Raw genomic sequence first — 25775 nt, forward strand, 5'->3', positions numbered from 1 at the left:
GAAAAAGCAATAATGGTAGTACACTTGTATGAAGTCATAATAGTCCTTTGACAGTCACTGTAATCCATACGACTGTCATAGGGGCTGGTGAGTTGAAGAAGGGTACATCAATCTTTAATTATTTAATGTTTTAAGAGTAACACTTATGTCTTTCATTTCACCAAAGTTGAAATGTTGCTTCTGATTTCCCAATGTAGGAAGGGGAAGGAAAGTTTCAGGAGCTTCCATTTGATGTTTCCTACCATAATGGCTTTTGTCCTCATCTCAGGAGACTAAAGAAAGAATTTGGCTCACTGTTAAATATATTCATCCTGATTATGACCTTAGACTAATGAATTAGTGCAGTGTGGTGTCATGGGACAATTAGTGAGAGACAGATTTATCACCTGGCTTCCATATATCCACATATTAATGTAATATAACAATATTTTTTTTTCTCCTGTTGCCTTTGTCAGCTTTGTCTTCTTATCGTCAAGCCCTTTAATATTCTGGGCATTTGTTTTCCTTAGAAAATAGTTATTCTGATAAATGGCTGTGGGTACCTTTAGAGAATAATCAAGGGAAGTTCCATCATATATAGTTGCTGTGATGTCTTGGTGATTTCCCTCAAGGTGACTGAGACGTTTCTTCAGTTCATTTGCTTTAGTATCGAAATGTGTAAACTGAGTAAGGGTTGTTAATTTTGTATCAAGGTAGCTGAAAGTAAACTAGTTAATTAGTACTTGACTGCATTTCGTTACATAGGTAAAGGAATACCCTCACTAGCTGCTCCTTGATGTAATCCCTAAGAACTCGATGGTCTATTAACAATTCCCCATGAACCTCTGTGAATCATTCAGCTTTCCTACTTGTTGAAGTTAATGTCAAACGCTGCCACCAGGCTTCTGTTTTCTAAAATCTTGTCTATGTTAATACTTAGTAACCCAGTTTCATTACTTCTAGCATCAATTGTAATCTATAAAGGAGAAAAATTACTACTTTTTAAATATGCCAGAAACACTCTCATTAGTACACTACTTATTAATTTAGAGAAAGAAATATTCCCTAGGCCCTCCAAGAGAATCAAAATAACCAACAGTTTATCTATGTTTATGTAATATGTCTTTTTTTAACATGGGGCTTAACAGACTAGGGTTCTAAAAAAAGATGTAATATGTCTTTTTTTAAACATGGGGCTAACAGATGAGTTATTCGGCATCACTACTTTGCATGTTTTGTATTTACACCTAATTTATAGTAAATCATTGTTTTCTCTTTGTGTATTAATCTATTTATTTATTTATTTTGCATTGGTTTTGTTTAGGTTCCGAAAAATTCATTTAAGAAGCCACCCAAGCATTACATTAAGACCAACTTAAGGTTGTTAAATGTTATGTTACAAAAGGGTGATTTATATTAGTAACTTTCTTTCAGTGAGATATTTTGCATTACTCCTTCACTCCGGTTTTTCAAAATTCATTTCCAATTACATCTTTCTTGTTTTTATGTGGATATATTAGGCTAGACGTGCAGGGCTTTTTTTGCTGGCTAATTTCTTTCTCTCTGATTTGCAGAGATAAGCAATGCTGAGACTATACCCTAGCTATTGACCTAAAACACTTTAAGGAACATAAATACCAATTTTGAGTAGGACAGGTATGATTATTGGAGGAACATATTTCAATTGAAGCTTCTGCATGTTATCTATTTGTATGTGTGTGTGAGTGTATGTGTAGGCACACATACTATCTACTCCCTTGGCAGCATATAAAATAAAGGAGGGCCTGTGGGTAAGCATCTTGTCTGTGTTGTTCATTAATATATATCCCAGACCTAGCAAAGAAGGTACTTATGATAATATTAGATGGATAAAAAAATTAAATTTAAGGTTGTATTCAGTTGCTTCTCTTTTATGAATCACAGTATTTATTATTACCATGTATATAGGATTAAATAACATAAAGCATGAATAAAAAAAGTTGAAATTGTCATATTTTGAGGGTTTATATTTTACATTTCTGATTAACTGACAGTTAAATTATTATGAATTTAAATTTAAGGAACTTTATGAGGTAAAAAAATGTATACAAATTTAAATCGCATAATTGAAATTAATGCAAGTGTATTTATCCAAATCATTTTATTATTAGTTGTATATAGGAAAAGAGAATGTATTCCAAGTATATAGTGATTATTAATTTGCAAAAGCTAGTTAAATAGATTTTACTATAAGTAAGTTCTTGATAATAAGGGTAGATGGCTCTTTGACAATGAAGATCTAAATAGCCAGTCAAGAGCACAGATGGTTCAATTAACAGAAAAAAATGTTTCTATTATTAAATGCATCTTCACCCTATTTATCTGAATTTTGCCCTAATTCCTTAAAAGTTGTATTCATCGTTTAACATTGGGAAAAATTGGCAAGATATGCTTTAGAAAGCCTCATCTGTTGGTGCTTCCAGAATCTTATTTAGAAAGATTATCTCACAACAGATGTTCATGAGTATTTTTGGAGAATAAAATACTATAATCACATAATGTGTACTTACATAAAAAATTTAGGCCAAAAAAGCTTATTATAGATTGTTTATATGTCTAAAATATTAAGAAGATTCATTATTATCCCAAAATATCCTAGAATATATTTTCTACAAATAAGGACACTTTCCTGGATAGCTGAAATGCAATTGTCAAAGTCAGAAAATTATTAGTAAATTACCACCATATAATCCTAATCTATAACTCATGTTTTGCTAAGTTTTCTAGTACTGTGTTTAAGGGAGAGTATTCAAGACTAGAGTCATGTGTTGTTTTAATTAATTTCTATGTAATTTTCTATCTTAAAAATATGACTTTATTTTTTATGATCTTAGCAGTTTTAAAGATTATAGGTCAGATATTTTTACAAGTTCTTGTATTTGGTCAAATGCTTTTCATAACTACTTTAAGGTATGCATAATTAATGAAATATCATAGAAGTAATTTTTTTTTCTAATTATATGCTATTAGTTGGCACACATTAGCTGGCACATTTTTTCTATTAGAAATACTATTAGTGATGCTAACTCTGATTACTTGTTTAAGGTAAATTGGCCAATCTTCTCCATTCTAAAATTATTCTCTTCCCTTTTGCCATTAATAGCTAACACTAAAACTATGTTATGTATTGTGTTCATCGTTAAAATTTATTTATTTGTGGAATTACATTTTCTATTATTTGTTGTGTCTTATAATCTGTTACTAACATCTGTTTTTTCCTGGCGAAAGTGTTCTGATTTTGCAAGTAAGTGTCTCTTAAAGCTGTTTTCTATGTCTTTTTTTTTTTTTTTTTTTTTTTTTTTTTTGAGACAATCTCACTCTGTCTCCTAGTCTGGAGTCCAGTATGGTGATCTCAGCTCCCCGTAGCCTTGGCCTCCCAGAGTGAAATGATCCTCCCATCTCAGCATCTTGAGTAGCTGGTACTACAAGTATGTGCTGCCATGCCCAGTCTTTTTAAATATTTTTAGTAGAGGTGGAATTTCCCCATGTTGGCCAGGCTGGTCACAAACCCCTACCCTCAAGTGATCTGCCTACCTTAGCCTCCCAGAGTGCTGGAATTATAGGTGTGAGCAACTGTATCCAGCCTGGTTTCTATGTCTTTTTGATGTTTCCCATCATTTTTTGAGAACTGCATTGGTATTTTGTAAAAACAATATTCTAGGAAAGATATTTTCTCTGCCCCAGCCTTCAAATCAGATATTTCACCAAAAAGTCCTTGTTACTTTAAGTGGAGAATAACATTTGAAACCATGTTCTATATCCCATGTGTGTCCATTGTTACTAAATTGTCACTGCTCTCAGGTCCTTTTATGGAAAAAATTAAGGAAAATATCTATGGACACCCATGCACATATACATTTATATGTTTAATTATGTTACTGCTGTCCAGTACAACTTTTTGTTATTATTTTTAATTTCTTTTTAATTTTATATTGGTAAAAACACTTGACACGAGATCTTCCCTCTTAGTTGATTTTGAAGTGTACAATACAGTGTCAGCTTTTGCTCAGGGCAGCAGGCTGGGTTTCTCTAGCATTCAGTGGACTGCAATACTATCATTTCCAACAAGATCTGAATTTCAATCTTGGAGAGTCCATATTCCCCTTTCCAAGTTTATTCCTTTTTTGAGCACTCCACTCAAGCTCTAAGGGATTATTTCTAATTTTATTTGTTACCTTTATACTAATCCTTCTCTGTTCAAGTCACTATGTGGTTTACATCTCCTGACTGGATCTTAACTGATAAAACACACAAGTAAATACAGTTCTGCTGGGGTACTTAGGTGCATTTATAGTAATGAGCTGTGTGTGTGTGTGCATGCATGTGTATACATACAGAGACACACAAACACAATCTCTATATTTATGTCTATTTATAGTCTATGTTGTTCAATACACTACTAAATCACTACTAACCACATGTTATTATTGAATAATTAAACTGAGGCTTTCATTAGAGAAAATTAAATATTTAATTTTAATTAATATTTATATACACAACCATAAACATATGAATTTAAAACTATATTTATGTCCATATCTATCTGTAAATTCTATCCAATGCCTTAGGGATTTTTCTGGTGGTCCTGCTTTCCATATTTGCACTCTCTTGCTTCCCACATCCTTACTTATTTACATACCCATTCAATCCCCTTGTGTGTACTCAATCTCTTGTCATTCTCTCTTCAGTTCAACTGTGCTTTTGAATCACTCATTGTATTGCCATTCTTGTCATTTAATAAATATTGCTGCCCTCAAGCAGGTGCTCTTCTCATTCTGAAACATATCCAGAGCCTCATCAGCCCACTTGTACTCTAATATGCTATATTTGGAAGACTTCATAAGGACATAAGCTCCTAATTCTCCTCAGCCTGTAAAACCCCATCACAATGGCCCTCCATGTGGACACACTTCTCACTGCACTTATGATGTACCAGGGTGCCTTTCCTTAGAGATGGCATCCTCATGCCAGTTGGATTCTATACACTGAGGCATCCTTTTTGCAGATGCCCTCTTCACCCTAGACTTTCACAACTTGTGCTGGACTGCCCATCATTCATACTATACCAGTCTTGATCAGGATTTCACACCCTGTTCTGGAATATGATATGTTTATCCTCCATTTTGGAGACAGATCTTTGTGTTACTCACTGTAAAATAATGTCTTCAGGCTTAATTTTTCAGAGTGGAAATGAAAGGTGATGAAAAAGTAGAGAGAGCTATCCTTGATATTTTATTTTGCTGTCATTATTTTTATCTACTATTGTATTAGGCCATGCTTACACTGCTATAAAGAAATGCCTGAGTCTGGGTAATTAATAAAGAAAACAAATTTGATTGGCTCACAATTCTTCAGACAGTACAGGAAGCATGATAACTTCCGCTCCTGGGAAGGGTTTCCAGAAGCTTATAGTCATGGTGGAAGGCACAGGGGTAGCAAGCATCTCACATCCTGAGAGCAGGAGCAAGAGAGGAAGGAGAGAGGCACCACAAACATAAACAACCAGCTCTCACAGGAACTCAGAGAGAGAGCTCACTCGTCACAAAGGGGATAGCACTAACCCATTCATTAAGAACATGACCCCCAAGATGCAAATACCTTCTGCTAGCTCCACTTCCAACACTGGGGATTACATTTTGACATGAGACCTGGAGGGGACAAAAATCTAAATCATATCAGTCACTAACTGACATATCAATATTATCACTGTCATCAAGCTCTGATGGTAGATTTATCTATTTACTTTTTCTATTTTATCAATTTATTTTTTTCTGTATTCGGAGACATTTTATGAGTAGCATACAGGCAAAATATATTTTCTTTAAAACAAAACTCTCATCATGTACCAATTATCTTCATTTCAAATAATATTTTGTCATAAAATATATGTTATTTGATATTAACGCTTCCAATTCTATTTTCTTAGTATTAGTCTAAATGTCTTTTTTTAATCTTTTTTGTTTTAACTTCGTAGCTAATTATCCTCTAATATTTTCACTGAAAATAGAATGTATCTGAGGGTTTCTTAATATAGTTTGAAGACTTACATTAAGTCTTCGATGATTGAAGATCTTTGTTCTTGTTTAGTTAATATTTTACTCCATCCTCCCATCATGCGAGGAGTATGCTTTTCCATTCCATTGATGTTAAGCTTGGCTATGAGATTTACTTTGGCCTGTGGCATTGTGAGGAAATGACTGTCTGCCTAATTCGGTAGAATTTTAAGAAACCTGGAAGTGTCTATTCATCATTGTCTTCTGACATGAGAGCAACAGGTGCCATATAGCAGCTGGTTCTTCAGCTTACCTGTAGAATCAAGGAGACCTAGGGACCACATCTGGGCCCAATATGATACTCAGAGAAGGGTGTTGCCAATCAGCAGCAAGGTCAGTGAGCTCATATTACTAATGTTTGCTATTGCAAGCCATGAGTATTTTTTGATTTTTAAAAATAATATAAATACAGCAGAAGCTAAATATTTTAGTGTTTGTAGAGAAGTGATAAAAAATAAAAAGAGGAATCCAGAAATTCTGAGATTTGAAAAATAAACATTCAGGACAAACATTACATGTTGTATAAAGAACTATTATATTAAGACACCTTTGATTGTATTGATTTGTTCCCCAAAGATATATGTTCTTTTATTTAAATAAAGTTCAAGTAAAAGGAACTGAGGACATGCTAACACTAGTGTCTTCTATGTTTAAAGAATCTGTATTCAAGAGAAGAGAGCAACATTTATCGAAAAGAATTATGCTTATGGTATGACTGGAATTAATAAAATAACAAATTATAATAAGTAAACATTAATTACATTTTGAGATGAATAGATGGCCAATATCACAATCTTAGATGTAGTGAAACTTGGACATTTGACATAGAAATTTACCTTTGCACTTTCAGTATTTATGGACAGAAATCAAACTGAAAAAGTTGCTCAGTGAGCAAGGAGGGAATAGTCTCTAACACATTTTCCAATATGTTCAAGTAATATAATAAAACATAAATGTTCAGAGGCTGGAACCCAAACCCATAAAGAATAATGTCCTGGCAAGCTACTACCAAGGAACAGTATTAGGGCCTAAAAAAAAAAAAAACTCCGAATTTCTACAGATTTCAGCTGTGCGATTTTAGCTCTTGCCTTCCTGGAACAGGACCCTGTTTCACTGCCATTGTATTGCATGCCTTTCTTTTCCTCTCTTTTTTTTTTTTCTTTACTTTTCCTTATCTCTTTTCTTTCTCTTTTTCATTTCTTTCTTCTTTTTTCACAATTTTTGTTGTTGTTCTTAAATTTCAAGTTCAAAAGGGATAACTTGTAGATCTGATATAGAAATTATCACAAATAGACTCTGAGCTGTATTTTTGATTGGTTGATACTTTTGGAATATCATTCTTAGGTTTAAATCATAGAAAATCATTCTATGATTTTCATATGGAAGAGTGGAAACTAAACTTGTGACTCAAATAGATGCTTTTGCCAAATCTATTATTTTGTAGCAAAATTCACTCTTCCTCCCTGTAACCTCAACAAAGGTCATCTCTTTTCCCTGCCTTACTGATGTGGTTTCTCATTGTGACTTGTTTTCACAGTGTGGAAGGAGTCAGTAGTATCTCAGCCCTAAATAGACATGTTAAGATCTACTGTGAATTGGTTTGCTAGGGCTGGCATAACAAAACACCACAAACTGGGTGTCTTAAGCAACGAAACTTTATGTCTTGATAATTTTGGAGTCTGGAAATCCAAGATCAAGATCAAGATACTAGCAGGTTTTCCTGCTCCTGAGGCCTCCTTCCTTGGCTTGCAGGTGGCCGCTTTCTCACTGTGTCCTCATGTGACCTTTCCTCTGTCAGTATGCATTCCTGCTCTCTTCCATTTTTGTAAAGGACACTTAAACTTAATTATATTTTTAAAGGATCTTTCTTCAAATACAGTCACATTGAGTGTTAGGACTTCAGCATATGAATTCCACAGAGACAAAATTAAGTATGTAACACATCACAATCATTAATTTGTGTGTATGCCAAGATAGAATTTTCTCTTTTTTTTTCATTTTGGGACCAGGAACGCGAACACAAGTAGAGTAACCCAAACATGTTTGAGGTCTTCTGAAGTGGAGTCATTGCAGCCAACTGCATTTTTTTTTTTAATTTATCACACAGCCCAAAATGTCATAACTGCAAAATTTTGAATGAGAAATAAATATGTAAGTCGAAGGTAATTTTTACAAAATGCATTACAGCAAAAATAATATTATTATTTCTATTTGTGTATATTTGATTTTTTATCTATTTTAATATTTTTGTGTTGAAAATTATACCTCCTCTCTAGTAAAAAAATTGCATCCTTAGAGTTAATTTGAATTCCATTTTGTAGCTATAGGATAATTAATATCTATCCTGATAAGTTTTAATAATATAGCATATATTCTATTTTATATATCAATATACTCTATTTTTAGTAAGCAAAAATCAGAATATTATATAATGTGAAATATTTACATTAATACTTAACACTCTTATTTGTAGTAAGCTTACTTTTTCATTGTTTAACTGATAACATACCCATGGTTTAACTGATGTCTAATCTTCACTTTGATACTATGTTTATCTCTTCAGTGATTAAAATATCTACTTACATATTTGAAGCAAAATGTCCTAAACCAATGTCATCTACTGCAAGCAAGTTAAAATATTCCCACAATTATTCAGGAGACTTTTCAACCTGGAAACCCATTCTGAAAAATAAAAATAAGCATGACAGACTATGGTGTGAAACATTTGAATATTGGTAATTATCTCTTGTAAGTTATAATAGGTTTTCATTGTAAGCATCTACACTTCAGTAAATTAATTCTGTTTATATATTTCTCACTTCCATTTAGAGTGAGTAGATGATTCCCATTTCTTAGTTTCAGTAATGAGATTTCTTAAGCCAGAATAACACTTAACATTAGTTTATCTATTTTATAGGGATACTTACAAAGGGACAGCAATAATCTTTGGGACAATCCATGCTTTCTACAATATTATACTGAGCTAAACAAAGGAATCTATCAAGTATTCCTGGATGATAGGTCATTTTGGTTTACAAATTTTGGAATCAATAATTAATTATTGATGTTCACCTATTTAATAGAAATACATCTTAAAAAGAAAATTTTATGCTGAATAAAATTATTTAACATTTTACATATGTTATTTGGTTTTTATTATGGGATTTAATCTATACATGGAGATTTGAAAACTAAAAGTGTTTAATATGAGACAAAAAATCATTTGGGCAACTGAGTCTGCAGTCTTCATTTAATCATCCTTATTTTTCTCTTTATGAAATATATGGTTTATTAAACCAAACTTTCTCTCCTTGGAACTGTAGTTTTACCAAGCTAATGGATAGGAATGATAGGAACTGCGTCTTCTTTCCCGTTCTGTATAAAGCAAACAAAGGAAAGAAAAGCAGAAGGGATTTCAAAAGTGTCAATCAAGGAGCAATTGCAAAGATGAAAAGCGCAAGGCAATGGCATTCTTGACAAGCTGACAATTCCTACGACTCTTGATAGAAATCACTTTGAGTCTGGGTGGCTAACATAAGGTGATGTCTGACAGCTGAGTTATACAAGAAACTAAAGAAGGCAGAAAGAGGAAAGTGAACTTATTAAAGACTAAGAAATGAATAGACCATAGGGAATGGTGATGGACATCTAATTTTCCCTGCAGCCACCATAGTAACACTTCCCTTGTATTTAGGGTTCTTTCTTACTTTCTGAAACAAGTAAGCCTGGGAGGAAAAATAATATAGTTAGCTACATACCGGTTTATTTAGTTGTTTATTATTTATTATTTCCTTTCACTAGAATTTTATCCCCAAAGGTCAAATATTTTCGTCTGATTCATTGAGTGCCATAGCCTCAAGCAATTGAATAGGATCTTGTACATAATATACATAATAAACATTTTTGATTGGATGAATGACATAAAACAATGAGGAAATTGCACTCAACTGTCAATTATTTTAACAGAAGTCATGTCAGTGTTGTATTTACATGTTTAAGAAAATATATAAAGAGTGAATTAAAATTTAGTTTCTGTACAGGTGTTGAAAATATATAGGTAAAGTATTAGGATAGACTATAGATCCTTATCTGAGTGTTCTATTCAATATGTTAACAATTTTATTCTGGAACTGTAGGTTTTTTCAGTGTTAAATTTCTCACTCCTAAAAAGGGAAAGCTTATGTACCTGAATAATCATGTCACCATTTCTTCTTGATTACATAAAAGAATAAAATTTCCAACCCCTCTGTAGTCAAGCAAGATCATGTGATTAATGCAGACCAATGAACAATGAGCAGAAGTGGTATTAATTTTATTAAATATCTCAAAAACTGACACTGATGGACTATGAACTTTAAAAGAAAAAACTATAATTATCTTTGAAAATACTTCCTGGGCATGATTTCTACTAAGATGTAACTCCTAGTTTAATTTTGAATAATTCTTTTTTCCTAATAACAAGTTTCACATTTCATGTTCCCTTTTAATGGGAACATTGCAGGCATATTTACATTTGAGTTCTTCAAAATTTGGTTAAACTTTGAAAAGAATGAAAAAGAGCCGTCCAGTTGGAACTAGTGTGTGCTTGATTGCATCTAAGTGCCCCACAATCATTTGTAGTACATATGGATACAATTTTAACATTTGTCAACAGAGCAGCACATTTTTTAAAAATAAAAGAATAATGAAAGAGATTATTACAGGAGACAGGTATTCAAGAAACTAAGCACTGATTTATGGTGATTCTATGAGAATTACTAGAAAATAAGGAAAACCCATTATCTGTGTGTAGATACAAATGTTAAAACAGATTTATAGGAAAAATGCAATTAAAGATACTGATCTGGATTTTACATGTTTATTATTACATTCTTTTTTTCCCATTTATTTGTTTTATTGCATTTTAGGTTTTGGGGTACATGTGAAGAACATGCAAAATTGTTGCATAGGAACACACGTGGCAGTGTGATTTGCTGCCTTCCTCACCATCACCTACATCTGGCATTTCTCCCCTTGCTATCTCTCCCCAGCTTCCCACCCCCCACCGTCCCTCCCCTATTTCCCCCCAACTGACCCCAGTGTGTAGTGCTCTCCTCCCTGTGTCCATGTGTTCTCATTGTTTAACACCCGCCTATGAGTGAGAACATGCGGTGTTTGATCTTCTGCTCTTCTGTCAGTTTGCTGAGAATGATGGTTTCCAGGTTCATCCATGTCCCTACAAAGGACCCAAACTCATCGTTTTTGATGGCTGCATAATATTCCATGGTGTATATGTGCCACATTTTCCCTATCCAGTCTATCATCGATGGGCATTTGGGTTGGTTCCAGGTCTTTGCTATTGTAAACAGTGCTGCAATGAACATTCGTGTACACGTGTCCTTATAGTAGAACGATTTGTAATCCTTTGGATATATACACAGTAATGGGATTGCTGGTTCAAATGGAATTTCTATTTCTAGGTCTTTGAGGAATCGCCACACTGTCTTCCACAATGGTTGAACTAATTTACACTCCCACCAACAGTGTAAAAGTGTTCCTATTTCTGCACATCCTCTCCAGCATCTGTTGTCTCCAGATTTTTTAATGATCGCCATTCTAACCGGCGTGAGATGGTATCTCAACGTAGTTTTGATTTGCATTTCTCTGATGACCAGTGATGATGAGCATTTTTTCATATGTTTGTTGGCCTCACGTATGTCTTCTTTTGTAAAGTATCTGTTCATATCCTTTGCCCACTTTTGAATGGGCTTGTTAGTTTTTTTCTTGTAAATCTGTTTTAGTTCTTTGTAAATTCTGGATATCAGCCCTTTGTCAGATAGGTAAACTGCAAAATCTTTTTCCCAATCTGTTGGTTGCCGATTCACTCTAATGATTGTTTCTTTTGCTGTGCAGAAGCTGTGGAGTTTGATTAGGTCCCATTTGTCTACTTTGGCTTTTGTTGTCAATGCTTTTGGTGTTTTGGTCATGAAGTCCTTGCCTACACCTACGTCCTGAATGGTTTTACCTAGATTTTCTTCTAGGGTTTTTATGGTGTTAGGTCTTATGTTTAAGTCTTTAATCCATCAGGAGTTAATTTTAGTGTAAGGTGTCAGGAAGGGGTCCAGTTTCTGCTTTCTGCACATGGCTAGCCAGCTTTCCCAACACCATTTATTGAACAGGGAATCCTTTCCCCATTGCTTGTTTTTGTCTGGTTTGTCAAAGATCAGGTGGTTGTAGATATGTTGTATTGCTTCCGAGACCTCTGTTCTGTTCCATTGGTCTATATCTCTGTTTTGGTACCAGTACCATGCTGTTTTGATTACTGTAGCCTTGTAGTGTAGTTTGAAGTCTGGTAGTGTGATGCCCCCCGCTTTGTTCTTTTTGCTTAGAATTGACTTGGCTATGCGGGCTCTCTTTTGGTTCCATATGAAGTTTAAGGTGGTTTTTTCCAGTTCTGTGAAGGTCATAGGTAGCTTGATGGGGATAGCATTGAATCTGTAAATTACTTTGGGCAGTATGGCCATTTTCATGATATTGATTCTTCCTAACCATGAACATGGAATGTTTCTCCATCTGTTTGTGTCCTCTCTTATTTCGGTGAGCAGTGGCTTGTAGTTCTCCTTGAAGAGGTCCTTTACATTCCTTGTTAGTTGTAGTCCTAGGTATTTTATTCTCTTTGTGGCAATTGTGAATGGAATTTTGTTCTTGATTTGGCTCTCTTTAAGTCTGTTATTGGTGTATAGGAATGCATGTGATTTTTGCACATTGATTTTGTATCCTGAGATTTTGCTGAACTTGCTTATCAGTTTCAGGAGGTTTGGGGCTGAGACGATGGGGTCTTCTAGATATACAATCATGTCGTCTGCAAATAGAGACAATTTGACTTCCTCCTTTCCTATTTGAATGCCCTTTATTTCTTTTTCTTGCCTGATTGCTCTGGCTAGAACTTCTAATACTATAGTGAATAGCAGTGGTGAGAGAGGGCATCCTGGTCTGGTGCCACATTTCAAGGGGAATGCTTCCAGTTTTTGCCCATTCAGCATGATATTGGCTGTTGGTTTGTCATAAATAGCTTTTATTATTTTGAGATACATTCCATCGATACCTAGCTTATTGAGTGTTTTTAGCATAAAGGGCTGTTGAATTTTGTCAAAGGCCTTCTCTGCATCAATTGAGATAATCATGTGGTTTTTGTCTTTGGTTCTGTTTATGTGGTGAATTACATTTATAGACTTGCGTATGTTGAACCAGCCTTGCATCCCCAGGATGAAGCCTACTTGATCATGGTGGATAAGCTTTTTGATGTGCTGTTGCAATTGGCTTGTCAGTATTTTATTGAAGATTTTTGCATCTATGTTCATCATGGATATTGGCCTGAAGTTTTCTTTTCTTGTTGAGTCTCTGCCGGGTTTTGGAATCAGGATGATGTTGGTCTCATAAAATGATTTGGGAAGAATTCCCTCTTTTTGTATTATTTGGAATAGTTTCAGAAGAAATGGTACCAGCTCCTCTTTGTATGTCTGGTAGAATTCAGCTGTGAACCCATCTGGACCTGGGCTTTTTTTGGGTGGTAAGCTCTTAATTGCTGCCTCAACTTCAGACCTTGTTATGGGTCTGTTCAGGGTTTCGGCTTCTTCCTGGTTTAGGCTTGGCAGGAGGCAAGTGTCCAGGAGTTTATCCATTTCTTCCAGGTTTATTAGTTTGTGTGCATAGAGTTGTTTGTAATAATCTCTGACGATGGTTTGAATTTCTGTGGAATCTGTGGTGATATCCCCTTTATCGTTTTTTATTGCATCAATTTGGTTATTCTCTCTTTTCTTTTTTATTAATCTGGCTAGTGGTCTGTCTATTTTGTTGATCTTTCAAAAAACCAGCTCCTGGATTTATTGATTTTTTGAAGGGTTTTTTGTGTCTTTATCTCCTTCAGTTCTGCTCTGATCTTAGCTATTTCTTGTCTTCTGCTAGACTTTGAGTTTTTTTGATCTTGCTCCTCTAGCTCTTTCAGTTTTGATGATAGGGTGTCCATTTTTGATCTCTCCTTGCTTTTCATGTGGGCACTTATTGCTATATATTTTCCTCTAGTGACTGCTTTAAATGTGTCCCAGAGATTCTGGTATGTTGTGTCTTCATTCTCGTTGGTTTCGAAGAACATCTTTATTTCTGCCTTAGTTTCATTGTTTATCCAGTCAACATTCAAGAGCAAGTTGTTCAGTTTCCATGAAGCTGTGCGGTTCTGAGTTAGTTTTTGAATTCTGAGTTCTAACTTGATTGCACTGTGGTCTGAGAGACTGTTTGTTATGATTTCCGTTCTTTTGCATTTGCTGAGGAGTGATTTACTCCCAATTATGTGGTCAATTTTAGAGTAGGTGTGATGTGGTGCTGAGAAGAATGTATATTCTGTGGATTTGGGGTGGAGAGTTCTGTAAATGTCTATTAGGTTTGCTTGGTCCAGGTCTGAGTTCAAGTCCTGGATATCCTTGTTAATTTTCTGTCTGGTTGATCTGTCTAATATTGACAATGGGGTGTTAAAGTCTCCCACTATTATTGTGTGGGAGTCTATGTCTCTTTGTAAGTCATTAAGAACTTGCCTTATGTATCTGGGTGCTCCTGTATTGGGTGCATATATATTTAGAATCATTAGCTCTTCTTGTTGCATTGATCCTTTTACCATTATGTAATGTCCCTCTTTGTCTCTTATGATCTTTGTTGCTTTAAAGTCTAATTTATCAGAGATGAGAATTGCAACTCCTGCTTTTTTTTGCTCTCCATTTGCTTGGTAAATCTTCCTCCATCCCTTTATTTTGAGCCTTTGTGTATCCTTGCAAGTGAGATGGGTTTCCTGGATACAGCACACTGATGGGTTTTGTCTTTTTATCCAATTTGCCAGTATGTGTCTTTTAATTGGGGCATTTAATCCATTTACATTTAGGGTTAATATTGTTATGTGTGAATTTGATACTGCCATTTTGGTGCTAGCTGGCTGTTTTGCCCTTTAGTTGAGCTGGTACTTGTTGTTCCTTTATATGTGTAGAGCCTCTTTCAGGAGCTCTTGTAGAGCTGGCCTGGTGGTGATGAAATCTCTGAGTACTTGCATGTTCCCAAAGGATTTTATTTTTCCTTCACTTATGAAGCTTAGTTTGGCTGGATAGGAGATTCTGGGTTGAAAGTTCTTTTCTTTAAGGATGTTGAATATTTGCCCCCATTCTCTTCTGGCTTGTAGGGTTTCTGCGGAGAGATCTGCTGTGAGTCTGATGGGCTTCCCTTTATGGGTAACCCGACCTTTCTCTCTGGCTGCCCTTAGTATTTTCTCCTTCATTTCGACCCTGGTGAATCTGACGATTATGTGCCTTGGGGTTGCTCTTCTTGACGAATATCTTTGTGGTGTTCTCTGTATTTCCTGGACTTGAATGTTTGCCTGCCTTGCTAGGTTGGGGAAGTTTTCCTGGATAATATCCTGAAGAGTATTTTCCAGCTTGGATTCATTCTCTTCTTCGCATTCGGGTACGCCTATCAAACGTAGATTAGGTCTTTTCACATAGTCCCACATTTCTTGGAGACTTTGTTCATTCCTTTTTACCCTTTTTTCTCCCGTCTTGCCTTCCCATTTTATTTCATTGAGTTGATCTTTGACCTCTGATATCCTTTCTTCTGCTTGGTCAATTCGGCTGTTGATACTTGTGCATGCTTCAAGAAGTTCTCGTGTTGCATTTTTCAGCTCCATCAATTCACTTATATTCCTTTCTATTTTGTCCATTCTTGTTAGCATTTTGTCAAATCTTTTTTCAAGGTTCTTAGTTTCTTTGCATTTGGTTAGAACATGTTAAGTTCACAGAAGTTTCTTACTACCCACCTTCTGAAGTCTGATTCTGTCATTTCATCACACTCGTTCTCCATCCAACCTTGTTCCCTTGCTGGTGAGGAGTTGTGATCCCTTTTAGGAGGAGAGGTGTTCTGGTTTCAGGCTTTTTCATCCTTTTTGCGCTGGTTTCTTCCCATCTTTAAGGATTTATCCACCTGTCGACTTTGTAGTTGCTGGCTTTCAGATTGGGTCTCAAATCTTTCAGATTGACATTCTGTTTGTTGATGATGAGGTTATTTCTGTTTCTTGGCTTTCCTTCTGACAGTCTGGCCCCTCTGCTGTAGGTCTGCTGAGGTTCACTCCAGGCCCTGCTTGCCTGGGGTTCACCTGCAGCAGCTGCTGAACAGCAAGATAGCAGAAGAAGAAAATTGTTACCAATTTTCTTCTTCTGCTATCTTTGTCCCAGAAGGATACCCGCCTAGTGTCAATCTGATCTCTCTTTTATGAGGTCTTTTTGGATATATAGGGGTCAGGGAGCTGCTTGAGGAGATGGTCTCTTCTTTATAGGAGCTCAAATGGTGAGCTGCAAGCTCTGTTGTTGTTCATTCAGAGCTGCTGGGCAGGTACTTTTAGGTCTGCTGCAGCAGAACTCATAAACTGCTTTTTGTTCCCAGGTGCTCTGTCCCAGGGATTTAGGGCTTTATTTATGAGTTTCCGTTATGCTGCCGCCTTCTTTTTTTTTTTTTTTTTCCTTCAGACCTGCCCAGCCCAGCCAGGGGGCAGCCTAGTCACTGTTGGCCTATAGCAGCTTTGCTGAGCTGCTGTGGGCTCCGCCCCCCTGCCCAGTGAACTTCCCTGCAGTCTTGTTTATATGGGTATAGTTAGAACTGCTTTGGCGATGGTGGCCCGCCTCTTTTGGGGTGGAGTCTCTGCTGTGGCGGGTTGCCTTGGCAACGGCGGGCTGCCTCAGCAATGGCGGGTTGCCTTGGCAACGGCAGGCTGCCTCGGTAATGGCGGACGCCCCTCCCCCACAGAGCTGGACAGTCCTGGGTTCAGCTGCGCTTGCTGTGAAACTCTCAATCCAGAGTTTCTGGTTGCTGTTCTTTTGTGGGGGCGGGGCCAGCCGAGCCTGATCGCCTGGCTCCCTGCCTCAGAGCCTTTTTTAAGTTGGTGTTCCAGTCGCCTGTTGAAGAGGCGCCGGGGTCTGTTTGTTTTCCCCTGCGGCCACTCACTGCGCTGGCTTAAACAGCGGCACTGAGGTTTGTGGCGCTTTTTTTTTTTTTTTTTTTTTTGCCCTGGAATCTACTGTCCTGGTTCTCTGCTCAGTCCCCTTTTTGAACCGGTGAATGGGCGACTTCCCGTGGCTCCAATTGTCAGCCAAAAGGGCCCCCGGACCGGTGTATTTTGTACTGAGATCCGCTGCTCCGGGGTGCCGACAAAGCAGCCGCGCGGGGCAAAGCAGCGGCGCTCGCTGGCACAGCCGCGCTGGCCGAAACCGCGCCGGCGACCGTGGAGCACCTCTGCCCGGGAATTTCCTAGTCTGTGGGCAATAAAAACGCGGCGTCCGCTCACCCTCTGCGCTTTCACTGGGAGCTGCGATCCTGAGCTGTTCCTAAATGGCCATCTTGGATCCCCCCCCCTTATTATTACATTCTGAGTGGACTTATTTCCTGTAGCTGCCACAGAATATTGCCACATTATCTTTTTCGAATTTCCATAGAATGACAACAGCAAAAAGAAATAGAACACATAGCCACTTTCATTCCTCTTTCTATTTGTAGTTTTGTATATATATGTAACTTAAATACTAACTTTAAAATACACATTGGAATTGGAAAGCTCTTTTGACAATTTTTTAAACCTTAACTTCAAAAAGAAATCACAGTATAAAAATGTTGAACAATCAATATAACAAAACATGTCTTTGGAGTTAAAGCTCTTGACCAAATTTTAAACTTTAGCATCTAATTTTCATTGATTGCTAATTACACTGTGATCGTGAGCATATTAGCGAGTATTGCTTATATATCTGTATGTACTCGCACACTTATACAGGTACACACACACATCTTATTGGTTCTATTTTTCTTGCTCTGCACACACACACACACACAGACACAGGCATACACACAGAGAGAAGTGTTTGTCTTAAAGAATTGGCTTACACTGTTGTGAAGTCTGACGAGTATAAAATCTAAAGAGCAGGCCAGCCAACTGGAAATTTGGCTTAGAGGTGATGTTGTGATCTTAATAATTTCTTTTTTAGAGGGAACCTTATTCCTTGCTCTTTAAGACCTTCAACTAATTGGATGAGGCCTACTCATATTACGGAGGTTTTTCAGTTTACTAAGTCTGTTCATTTAAATGCTAAAGATATCTTCACATCTTCAGTATCTAGATTGGTGTTTGCTCACAAAATTAGGAATCATATCCTAAACAAATTAATACAGAAAATTAACATTTACATTTTCTGTGTTATCAACTTAGCACCCATCAAATCCTCCTTAAAACACACTAAATCTCCAAATAATGATAATAGCAAAGTCATACTTCAACTAGCCTGACACAACTACCCTGTGTAAAATGAAAAATGCACTTACCCTTTCTCTGCAAGAGGATGCAAAGTTCTTAATGTTCATGTCTCTTCTTGATATCCCGTAACTTAAACACTATGATGTAAATTTAATTCTCACATACATGAGATGGAAATTTAATGCATTTTATGTAAAATGAGGGGATAAGAATGGAACAAAACATATAACATATATAAACACGCAAACATATTCATAACACATTAAAAAAGATGTATTCTTAACAATTGCAGCGTTCATTTCTAGAACTAGTCAAATGTCTGTAGCTGGTATTTATAATTACCTTTTTCCACTGTTTATTCAATATTCCCTTTGCCTTCAGCAGGCACATCGTCAGCTGGTCATGGTTTTTTACTTGATGGAGTAACCCAAACTTCATTCTTGAATGGCTTGGCCATTAGTAGCTCTGTATGAACTGATTTATAGATTTTATTGACTTTAATCCCAGTGTATAATAATACTAAGAGATAATTTAAGGGATTGCCTGTTTTGCAGAAATACTCTTCCTTAACTTCATTATAAAGAAGTAGTTCAAATTCCTCTGTGGTGAGTAATCAGAATTAATCACCACATCTAGCACACCATGTCTATTCTAAGCATGCATTTTGGAACTGGGCAAATACTGACAAGATGCATTAGGGAACCACTGAACACATATTTAGGTAGTACTGAGCTAGAACTCTATTTATCTTTTAAACTCCGTCAGCCCTTATTCTATTGGAGTACAGTGATGTTCTGTGTCTCCTGAAAATAGTGTCAGTCAGAATAAGTGTCCTGTAATCCCCCCTACATTTGAACATTTATTTTTCCTTTCTGCACAGTCACCCTGTTATATGGCCTTCAGTTCCTCTGTGGAAGACAGGGAAAAGAACTGAGTATAAATCTGGCATAGCGGGGGCCTTCTTTCTTAACATTACTAAGTCATCCCTTCATTCAAAAGATTTTGAATTTGCAAACTGGCTTAATTCTGAAAGCTGAATGAGGGTCTGTGACTCTGTTTCTGATTCATATTACACTTGTTTTTACTTGGCCTAGAACTCTTTCACTTATCAAGTGAAATGATGAGTATACTGCCCAAATATTTCACTTCTAGGTACACAATTATCATTTAGCCAATGCTGTAGGGTTTTGCAAGTGACAATAATCAGATTTTTTTCTCTGACTCTTTTGTCCATTACAGTAACCTCACCCACTATGTCAATTAAATGCTGCCACTTGGAAATGTTATCCTAGGTAACAGTTATTGCGTTTAGGTTTCCCAATCAGTGACAGTGGTTTCCACTGAAATCTCTGACTTAAAGAGAAAAATAAATAACAAAAGAAGCTGTACCACTAAGAGATCCAATTGGTAGAAGATCACATGAAAATCAATAGTTATTCACCATGTTATATTATTAGATTTCAAATGAGAGTAATATAAAAATAACAATATATTTATGTGATTTTCTGTTTAATAATATTTTCTATAATAACATTTAATATATTTTTTGACGTCAAGAGCAGAAGTTTAATAGGCAATAGAAGAAGAGTTCTCTGTGTTGAGTGGGATCCTGAAGAAAAACGGGTTGCCAGTTCCCTGGTGAAATTCACAGGGTTTCATAAATGAACTTGAGGAGGCAGTGTCTAATTTACATAGAGACCAAAAGATTGGTCAAACCAGATGCACCATTTACATAGCATGTTAATAAGCTGGCTGCCACATCCTAATATTTTATTATGCAGATGGATTATCTGCCTGGCTGGTGCCATGTTGCCTGTGCCTTTACTGTACAGGTGGTTGACAGAAGGAAAGCTGGGCCTCCATGTTGAACACGACTGGCCCCCGAGTAGCCTTTTCCTATTGGCACAGCCGCTGGCATTTTTTAATTGCATTTTAGGTTTGGGGGTACATATGAATAACATGTAAGATTGTTGCATAGGTACACACATGGCAGTGTAATTTACTGCCTTCCTCCCCATCACCTATATCTGGTATTTCTCCCCATGTTATCCCTCCCCAACTCCCCACTGCCCATTGTCCCTCCCCTAGTTTCCCCCCAACAGACCCCAGTGTGTGATGCTCCCCTCCCTGTGTTCATGTGTTCTCATTGTTCAACACTCACCTGTGAGTGAGAATATGCAGTGTTTGGTTTTATGTTCTTGTGTCAGTTTGCTGAGAATGATGGTTTCCAGGTTCATCCATGTCCCTACAAAGGACACAAACTCATCATTTTTGATGGCTGCATAGTATTCCATGGTGTATATATGCCATATTTTCCCTGTCCAGTCTATCATCGATGGGCATTTTCGTTGGTTCCAGGTCTTTGCTATTGGCCTGAAGTTTTCCTTTCTTGCTGAGTCTCTGTCAGGTTTTGATATCAGAATGATGCTGGTCTCATAAAATGATGTGGGAAGAATTCGCTCTTTTTGGATTGTTTGGAATAGTTTCAGAAGGAATGGTACCAGCTCATCTTTGAATGTCTGGTAGAATTCGGCTGTGAACCCATCTGGACCTGGGCTTTTTTTGGTGATAGACTATTAATTGCTGCCTCAACTTCAGACATTGTTATTGGTCTATTCAGGATTTTGACTTCTTCCTGGTTTATGCTAGGGAGGATGCAAGTGTCCAGGAATTTATCAATTTCTGCCGGGTTTACTAGTTTATGTGCACAGAGTTATTTGTAATAATCTCTGATGATGGTTTGTATTTCTGTGGAATCTGTGATGATATCCCCTTTATCATTTTTTATTGCATCTTTTTGATTATTCTCTTTTCTTTTTTATTAATCTGGCTAGTGGTCTGTCTATTTTGTTGATCTTTTTGAAAAATCAGCTCCTGGATTTATTGATTTTTTGAAGGGTTTTTTGTGTCTCTATCTCCTTCAGTTCTGCTCTGATCTTAGTTATTTCTTGTCTTCTGCTAGGTTTTGAGCTTTTTTGATCTTCCTCCTCTAGCTCTTTCAATTCTGACGATAGAGTGTCAATTTTAGATCTCTCCTTGCTGCCCATGTAGGCATTTATTGCTATATATTTTCCTCTAGAGACTGCTTTAAATGTGTCCCAGAGATTCTGGTATGTTGTTTCTTCATTCTCGTTGGTTTCAAAGAATATGAAGAAACTTCATATTCTTTATTTCTGCCTTCATTTCATTGTTTATCCAGTCAACATTCAAGAGCCAGTTGTTCAGTTTCCATGAAACTGTGCGGTTCTGAGTTAGTTTCTCAATTCTGAGTTCTAACTTGATTGCACTGTGGTCTGAGAGACTGTTTGTTATGATTTCTGTTCTTTTGCATTTGCTGAGGAGTGATTTACTTCCAATTATGTGATCAGTAGGTGTGATGTGGTGCTGAGAAGAATGTATATTCTGTGGATTTGGGGTGGAGAGTTCTGTAAATGTCTATTAGGTTTGCTTGGTCCAGGTCTGAGTTCAAGTCCTGGATATCCTTGTTTTCTGTCTCATTGATCTGTCTAATATTTACAATGGGATGTTAAAGTCTCCCACTATTATTGTGTGGGAGTCTAAGTCTCTTTGTAAGTCATTAAGAATTTGCCTTATGTATCTGAGTGCTCCTGTATTGGGTGCGTATATATTTAGGATCTTTAGCTCTTCTTGTTTCATTGATCCTTTTACCATTATGTAATGTCCTTGTTTGTCTCTTTTGATATTTGTTGGTTTAAAGTCTGTTTTATCAGAGACAAGAACATTTTTTAATTTCAATTTTGTTAAAATTACCAATTGCACTTATTTGTTTAATAATTTGCTGTTATTTACAATTATATATCTATTTCAATGAAGATATTTTAAGTCCATAAAAGATGTGGAATTTTTGTAAACTGGAAGCTAAAATTAGAATTTTAAAAAATTTTTTCTTTGGGATTTCATAGAAAATGTGGAAAAATAAACAAATATCAGTAGAAATTAATAAAGTAAAAAATCTGATACTTAAAAGATCATTTAAAAATGTTTCTTAATAGTTTTTAGATTTTATTTTAAATGTATATTATCTTGAAATATTTAATTAATTTAGAACAAACCCATCAATACCCTATGTAAATAAACGTAAATTTGTCTATGTGTGTATATATATATGTATATGTGTGCAATCTACTATATATACAAATCTTATGTGTGTGTATATATATATACATACACACTATGTTTCTGATATATATAGATATATCTAGATGTAATATCTGATATATATACTGATATTTGAGATATATCTTATATATATGTCATATATTATATATATACATATAACATCTGATTTTGTAAAAATTTTAGATTCCATTAAGAGTTTATTTGTAACCAGGTTTTTTAGCCTGAAATTTTGTGTTTGTTATTCAGGAATTCTGATGGCTTGTTTTCTGGCGTAACATGCGGTCTATCCTTGAGAATATTCTGTGTGCTTAGGAGAATAATGTGTTCTTCAGCCATTGGAGTAAATGCTCTGTAAATATATATTAGGCCCATTTTTCTCTGTAGCAGACTTAGCCTGATATTGTTGTTGTTGTTGTTGTTGATTTTCTGTCTGCATAGTCTATACAATGTTGCAAGATGGGTATTGATGTCTCCAAATACTATTTTTTGGGTCTATCCCTTTTGCTCCAATGATATCTGCTTCATATATCTGGGTGATCCAGTGTTGGGCACATTATAATTGTTATTTCCCCCTGATGGATTGATCTTCTTATGATTATATAATGATATTCTTTACCTTTTTATGGTTTCTGTCTTGAAATCTCTTTTACCTGCTATAAGTATACTTACTCCTGCTCTTTATTGGTTTCCATTTGCATGGAATACCACTTTCTATCCCTTTACTTTTAGTTCATCTGTGTTTTTATAAATGAAGTGTGTTATGTGTAGGCAAGATAATTGGATCTTGTTTCTTCATTCATTCAGCCATTTTGTGTCTTTTGATTGGAGCATTTAGTGCCTTTATATTTAATGTTATTATTGATATATAAAGACTTACTACCACCATTATGTTATTTGTTTCCTGGCTGTTTTTAGATATTTTTGTTCCTCCCTTCCTGTCTTTCTTTTTGTGAAAGTGATTTTCTATGCTGGTATCTTTTAATTTCTTGCTTTATGTTTTTGTGTATCGTGTAGATTTTTTGATTTGAAGATACCATAAGGCTGGCAAATAACATCCTGTAACCTGTTATTTTAAACTGACGGCAACTCTAATTACAAAAATAAACTAACTAAAAAGCAAAGTCAAAAGTAATAAAAACTCTACACTTTAATTTCATCCCTACATTTTTTAACTTTTTGTTGTTTTTATTTATATCATGTTACATTATGTCTTAAGAAGTTGTAGTTATTTTTGCTGGATTTGTCTCTCAGTCTTCCTACTTGAGATATAAGTAGTTTACACAGAGTTACAGTGTTGTAATCGGTATTTTCTCTGTACTTACTGTTACCAGTGAGTTTCATACTTTCAGATTATTTCCTTTAGCTCATTAACACCCCTTTTTTACAGATTGAGCAACTTTTTTGAACATTTCTGTAAGACAGTTCTAGTATTGATGAAATATTTCAGCTTTTGCTTATCTTGGAATGTATTTATTTCTTCTTTATGTTTAAAGGATATTTTCATTGAATATAATATTTTGGGATAAAAATGCTGGGTATATATCCAAAGGATTATAAAGCATTCTATTATAAGGACACGTGCACATGAATGTTCATTGCAGCACTGTTTATAATAGCAAAGACTTGGAACCAACCCAAATGCCCATCGATGACAGACTGGACAGGGAAAATGTGGCACATATAGACCATGGAATACTATGCAGTCATAAAAAACGATGAGTTCGTGTCCTTTGTAGGGACATGGATGAACCTGGGAACCATCATTCTTAGCAAACTGACACAGAACAGAAAATCAAACACCACATGTTCTCACTCATAGGCAACTGTTGAACAATGAGAACACATGGACACAGGGAGGGGAGCATCACACACTGGGGTCTGTTGGGGGGGACAATGGGAGGGACAGTGGGGGTGGGGGGTTGGGGAGGGATAACATGGGGAGAAATTCCAGATATAGGTGATGGGGAGGAAGGCAGTAAATTACACTGCCATGTATGTACCTATGCAACAATCTTGCATGTTCTTCACATAGACCCCAAAACCTAAAATGCATTAAAATATTTAATAATAATAATAAAATTATATATATTTACAGTGTACAATGTGACATGTTGATATATATATAGTAAAATAATTAAAACAATTAATTTATGTCACCTAAATTACATATAATTTTTGTGGTAAAAATATTTATGATATATTCTCTTAGAAACTTAAAAGTATACACTGTATTATCATTAACCATTATCACCCTGCTGTACAATAGATCACCAGAACTTACTCATACCATCTAAACTGAAATGTTTTCTCCCATTGGCTGGATTGTCTCTTCACTCTGTTATTTCCTTTGCTATGCAGAAGCTTTTTAGTTTGAAACTTGGATTCAGGCTGGCGAAACTTGCCTCCAACCAAATAAATATATCTCCAAAAAAAATTGTTGTTATTATTATTGTTGTTGTTTCCTTCAAGGCTTTAAATATATTGTGTCACTTTCTCCTGGCCTGTAATGTTTCCACTAAGAAATTTACGGGCAGTCATATTTGAGCTTCTTTACATTTTTTTTTTTTTTTCTTTTCTGTTTCTGCTTTTAAGATACCTTCTTTTCATTTACCTTTGGTAGTTTGAATTTTAAATGTTTTGAGGTAGTCTTACTTGAGTTAAATGTGCTTGGTATTCTCTATAACCTTCTTGTATTTGAATATTGATATATTTATCTGACTTTGGTAAGTTTTCTATCATTATCCCTTTGAATATACTTTCTACATCTAACACTTTTTCTAATTCTTCTTTAAGGCCAATATCTTTTAGATTTGTCTATTTTGAGGCTGTTTTCTAGATTCTGCAGGCATGCCTCATTATTTTTCATTCTTTTTCTATGTCTTCTCTGACTACACATTTTCAAAATGTCTGATATCAAACTCACTGATTCATCCTTCAGCTGGAGTAATTCTGGTTTTGAGAGCCTCCAATGCATGCTTCCGATTTTTATTTAAAAATTTCATCTTCAGAATTTCTGCTTTATTCTTTTTAATTATTTTAATCTCTTAGCTAAATTTATCTAATGAGGTTCTGAATTCATTCTCTGTGCTTTCTTGAATTTTGTTGAACTCCTTCAAAATAGCTATTTTGAATAATCTGCCTGAAAGGTCAACTATCTCAGTCACTCTGGAACTTGTTACTGGTGCCTTATTTAATCCATTTGTTGAGGTCATGTTTTCTTGGATGGCCTTGACGCTTGGGGATGTTTACCACTG

The sequence above is a fragment of the Sapajus apella genome, unplaced genomic scaffold, assembly GCF_009761245.1.
Source record: "Sapajus apella isolate SASKATOON/1434 unplaced genomic scaffold, GSC_monkey_1.0 scaffold5, whole genome shotgun sequence".
Lineage (NCBI taxonomy): Eukaryota > Metazoa > Chordata > Mammalia > Primates > Cebidae > Sapajus > Sapajus apella.